The sequence below is a fragment of the Dendrobates tinctorius genome, unplaced genomic scaffold, assembly GCF_039654945.1.
Source record: "Dendrobates tinctorius isolate UK_male_01 unplaced genomic scaffold, ASM3965494v1 ptg000037l, whole genome shotgun sequence".
NCBI lineage: Eukaryota > Metazoa > Chordata > Amphibia > Anura > Dendrobatidae > Dendrobates > Dendrobates tinctorius.
In genome coordinates this window covers 93,513-99,512 of record NW_027361705.1, presented here as the reverse complement: position 1 = coordinate 99,512, position 6,000 = coordinate 93,513, and positions in this window count along the sequence as shown.

Here is a 6,000-nt window from a genome sequence, read left to right as displayed (position 1 = left end):
CCTTGGGTCAGGATCACTCCCCGGCGACCGAGGGATTTGCCACACAGCGTCACTTGCATCCAAACCACCCCGACGACAGGGACCGGCAGCTGATTGGCGGCTACCAGTCTTATCATGGACCCCCACTGGGGTCTTGCTGTCTCGGGAAAATGCTGCCGGAAATAAGTTGCAGGCATGGTTGCTACTTGCGACCCCGTGTCCACTAGGCACCGTACGGCACGGCCCTCGACCTCTGCCCATACCACCGGACATTTTGTGACCAGATCTTCGGGACTTTCACCACCCCATGTCATGGCTTCTGGCTCCGAGCGGCGTCCCCCCAGCTCGGAGCCCTTTAGTTTAATGGCCGCCGGGGTGGGCATCTCCCACGCCGTGGACACTCTCGTGCGAAATGGCCCAGCTCCCCGCACTCATAGCACCGGGGCTACGAGGCCCTGCTGTTCTGGGCATTGCGAGGCCCCCAGGGCCCAGGATTGATACTAGGCCGAACAGTCGTGGGCTCTTTCTTTCCTTTCACTTTGGGGCATTGCGAGGCCCCCAGGGCCCAGGATTGATACTAGGCCGACCAGTCGTGGGCTCGGTCCTTCCTTTCACTTTGGCCAACTCGCCCCTGATGCTCTTCAGCTCTTGTCTCATCTCTTCTATCCACTGGGGCTCCCCAACAGCGGTCACAGAGGCCTCCACACTCCGGACCTTCCCCACGTTGACCATCATTCCCTGCTCCTGCTCTCAAGTATGCGCCTGACTCCCCACCTCAGAGAAGGCCAAACGTGGGTTTACTTGGACCTGCTCCCGTAATGCCTAGTTTATTAACGGGTCTCGGAGTCCAGTCACTAACAGGTCACGTAGGGTAATGTCGATGAGTCCTACCCCTACGCCGTCCTTACACTCGATGGCTGTGTATAACTCCTAGAGGACATTCATATACTGGGTGATGGTCTTCCCCTCTCCCTGCATTCGACTGAACAACAGGGTCCTCAACTCCCCCACGTTTGTTGGATCCCCATGGGTCTCTTCCAGAATCCGCAAGACTCTAGCAAAAGTGTTGCGGTATCCCAGGGGCCTCAACATTACTGAATCTCAGGCCTCCCCATCTAATGCCATGAGGGCTACCTCGGCTCCCAGGTCAGGAGTCATCAGATGCATTCAGAAGAGCCCTCGCCTTCGCTCTGTCCAGCTCCATAGCATAGTGTTGGAGCCGGAGAACCTAGGCAGGTTGCTTAGCATAGCCCCCAAAGAAATGCTGGATCGGGGGCCTCCGTTATTTGCTGAATCTATGGCCCCACTTTGATCTGGGGCGTCGTCTGCGCTCGGAGACTGCATCCTGCCGACTACGCCAAATGTGGTCATGGCAGGTATGAGGGATGCAGTGACGAGGCGCGAGACGGATTACGCTTTTAGTAATAACTTTTATGGTTTGATGCCGGTAGGGCGATCCTAAGCAACCACACAAAATAACAGAACTTGTCCTCGCAGGGACTCAGTACAAACAAACACTGGTTATAAGAACATGACTACTCCGGCAAAGGCCGGTCACTATAGGGCCGCGGTATGGCCGGCTACGGGTCCTTAATTATGTGGTGTAACTTATCCATCCTGACGTTCCTCAACTTCCTGGACGATGGTGCTTCAGCATCGCAGCCGCTGGGCCCAGCAACTGACGATCTGGCGTAGTCCGGCCGTACCGACGCCCAGGCGAAACAGGGGCACAACAGGCCCTAGAAAGATTCTTTGGTGGGATGCCCCCGACAGAGGCAGCGGGACACAGCCTGGGGGTTGGAGAATCGAGGCCGCAGCCTCTGAACGGGAGCAGGCAGCGGCGGGGCTGAGTGGCGGTTGGTAGGTCACTGGCGCAGCCAGTGGCTGCACTAGGGGACTTGTGGCGGGCGACGGCCCGGCTCTTGCCATGGACTGGAGCGAGGCGTTGGCGGCTGCGAGCGGCAATGGACAAGCCACAGCCGTGGTCGGGAGTGGAGCGGCAGCGGCTGTGTGTAGCAGCGGGCAGGCTGCAGCCGCAAGCTGGAGTGAGGCGGCAGTGGCCGCGGGTGACTGCGGGCAGGCCACAGCTGCGAGCTGGGGTGAGGTGGCAGAGGCCGTGGGTGACTGTGGGCAGGCCGCAGCCACGAGCTGGAGTGAGGCGGCAACGGCTGCGGGTTGGAGTGAAGCAGCGGTCTTCTGTCGGTCGGCTCGGCGCCGTCTCTCTGCAGTCCACCGTGAGCCTTCCTCCCGTTGCTGTCCTCCTCTCTGGTTTCTGCTTGGGTCTTTCGCTCCCTGGCGCTCCCACGGTCTCCTGCTCCTTCTCTCCCGTTCTGCTGACTCACTCTGACTGGCGTGCTCTGCCCCTTTTATATAGGCTCTGCCCCCTACCGTTCTGTCAGTCTCAGCAGTCCGTCCCCTAACTCTGCTCCCCGGAAACAGGTTCCCTAGGATCTTAGATGACAGTCCCCTTGGTTCCGGCCCGGACACACGGCGGGGGCCCTTCCTCCTACATGTACATTAATAAAATGCTATGACAGACAAAGAATGCAAAACCAATTCCATATATCCAGGCATTATATGCAGATAAATAAATAAGTTATGAGCCACTAAAAGTGGTGCTGTACAATCGGTGTAGTCTACCAATGAATAGCCATGAGACAGAGCTAATGATATAGCCATATAAGTGACCCAAATAAATGAAATAATCACATAGCAATGTCTGCATGCAGCAACCATTCAAGACAGCATAGAAAAGATACCAAAGATACCATAATGCATAAAATACCTATAAACCACAAATCAGGGAAGGGATTGCCCAAAGATCATGAAATTAGACCTGATGCCTGCATGATGTAAAGGGAGGAGGGGAAAAAGCCCACGCGTATCGCGTATCGGTCCGAGATGAAACCGAACCCCCTTTCCAAATTAAAGTTCAGGACGTGACCCCATCTTGCCGAGTCCCGGGGACCATAGTGTCCGGCGCGGGCCTTTTGCTTCCTGTTGAGATCAGGGCCCAGCACTGCTGGTCTACGTTGCTCCCGCTGTTCGGCGGCCAGCTGGCGGATAGTCTGCTGGCAGTGGGCTTCCCTCTCCTCATCCTCTCGGGACTGGCCTCTGCCCACAGCGGACAGGGGCACCACTGCCATGGGTTCGGATGTTTCCCCCCAGGGACTAGTATCCCGGTCGCAGACTAGGTCCAGCACGACTTGCCCGGATGTTGGGGTGGATGGGAACTCTGAGGTCTCCCCAGCTGCAGGGGCGGCGGTCATACCTGACGTATCCCGATGGTGTTCCGGTGCAGGCACTGGACGGCGGTAGCGGTGGTTACTGGAGCTGATGCCGCTTCAGGAACGGTTGAGGCCTCCGGTGGGACCTGCGCGGCCACGCCAGGTCCGGGCAAGATCACAGTCTCTACCTCACATTCAGCTCTCGGGTCCTCAGGTAACTCCTCCTAGCAGGCAGCGCCCAGTGGTGGCAGCAGTGTGGAAGTGGTGACAGGCGCTGCCGATGGCATAGCAGCGGCAGCGGGTTTCACAGGTGCTGCCTGGGGAAGAACTGGTGCAGCGGCGGCGGGTACCGGTGGTGGAGGTACAGTTTCTGCAGGTCCCTCCTGGCTGCGCTGCCGGTCCAAGGTCCGCAGCACTTCCTGCTTCAGCCGCAGACTGTAGTTCAGCATGGCGATTTCTTCCTCCAGCTCCTGGTGGTCCATCACAGAAGCAAGGCCAGAGCCTACTGCGCCGGGGAAGAAAAGCTCCTCTTCCTCGCACTCTTCAGGCCTCCGTCCTTCTTCCTTCATGGCGTCCTAGCATTCTAGCTTCTCTCTGGGCTCCATTCCCGCCACAGGGCTTTGCTCCTCCTTCCTGGGGCGGAGTCTTCTTCCTCTGCCTCCATACCAAGCCAGTATACGAACCCCTCTGGGGGTGGGCCATGTCGCTGTTGCATAGAAGTTCAGGCAGGGGAGGCCCAGGACAGTTCGCACTCTTTTCTTAGGGCCACCCATGTTGTCACGCCCTTCTTCACCGCGCCGGCGGCCATTTTGAGAGTCCATTTTACACTCTATCATTTTGGTTGTTTTGCACATTTTCAGCAGTATTCAATGTAATAAATCTTCAGCACAAAGGACCCGGTGGTACCGGGCTTCGTCATCCTGCTCGTGACACCAAAATTGACTCACCCCCAGAGGCCGTGGGGTACTCTGTGCCGGGCCAGTTGATTACAATGGGAGATGTCACAGTGGCAGTGACCCGGTCCGTGGCCTCAGGCTGTCAAAGTAAAAGGGGTAGAGTGATCGGGATAAAGTTGTTGAGATGATTCGTGATGCCACCTGTGGTTTCTGGTCAGTTTGACTAGCGCTGCAGGGTTGCTTCTCTGGGACAGATGGTGTGGTGCAGCAATGATGCTGAAGCTCCTCACAGGTGGAGCTGTAGTCCCAGGGAAGTGTAGATGAGGTTGGGAAGTGGGGAGATGGTGTAACGAAGTAGATGTAGCAGAGCCGGGTGTAAGGCGCAAGAATAAGAGGGGGACACAAGGGCATGTAGTTCCAAGGCTTTACTCACAGTCTGGTGCACACAGATTCCCGCTTCGGTGCCGTGTCCTCCAGGTCAGGGTCTCAGCCAACTCCCAGGCAAGGTAAAGTACACCTTTCCAGCACTCCTCCAACATGTGCCTTCTCTGAACGTCTCCACACTAGGGCCTAATCTGAAGTGCTTGTAGTTGCGTATTAAACTCAAGTTCCTCCTTCTTGATGTTACTTAGAACTCTACTTGTACGGCAGACAGCTGTAGCCTGCTTCGGGGACTCCTTGCTATCATGTCCCGGCTCACCCATGTTGCTGTTGTGCCCCCAAGACTTAGATGGGAATAAAGTGGTGATTACTTCTATTCCTCCTGTTTCTGCTGCAGGAACATCAGTATCCATACAACTTCAGGGACCGGACCCCGGCCATGTGCTTCAAACTTGAGGAAGGGCTCTGCTCTGACCCTAGTCCTTAGTTCTCTTCTTCTCCTTACGTTCTGTACTAAACTATCTTCCCTCTGAAGAATCAGGCTTTCTATGGCTCTTTCCTGTGCCAGCAGCTCCAGGTCACAGGAGTCTGCTGCAGAACTTCTTTCACTCCATCCCTCTCAGGGGATCTTCTCTCACAGACTGACCTTTTCCTAATATTCTCCCACTTTCTTGGCAGTCTAAGCTCCACCCACCTCCCAGCACTCTTCGTGTTCCAAGCAGGGAGCCACCAAGGTTGCTCTGCTACACTACTGGTGTGCGCGTGGGATGTAAGTGTTGGAGTGTGGTCAGGTGTCTCCACCTAACCTGGATAGTGGGGTACCACACCTCAGGAGGAGGTGCAGTACCTCTGTGGCGACTGAACCCTCAGGGGTGCCACATACCCCCGTTAAACACAGCACGTCCGCGGGCTGCAAGTGAAACAAAGATGTTACATAAGGAACATACAAAATTTTTAAAATGCAGGTAAACAATTTTTTATCTAAACTTCCCAATATGGGAGGCACTGATTCTTAAACATTGCAGAACAAGTCAACAGACTACCTATAATTTAACATTTTACCTAATTTAAAGTGCTATTGGCAGTAACCGTTGCTAAGAAGTTCACTGCCAGTTCAGGGCCTACAATCCCCGCTGCAACATATTTTCCTTTATCATTCACATTTCCACCTTCTGCTGTTTCTTCTAGACCCATAGGTGACAACCGCTGACTCCTGGTTCGTCACCTGGATTCAAATTTTTTATTCATACTTCACTTTTTTTTATTAAGCATTACTACGAGGCTAAATTTTGCAAAATATTCATTTCTAATACTGCAGCTAAACATTGCTACCAACATTTTCAAAAGGCACATTATAAAATACTTCACAATAAGACAACAGTAATTCTTGCAAGGGCTGGACACCGCTCCCAGCCGGGATTTCTTGCAGTGTCTCTGTAGCTGAAGTAGAACTCAGGTCTGATGTAGTCCTTGTTGAAGACTGTTCATGTAAAACCAAGAGAGAGCACCTTAAGAGG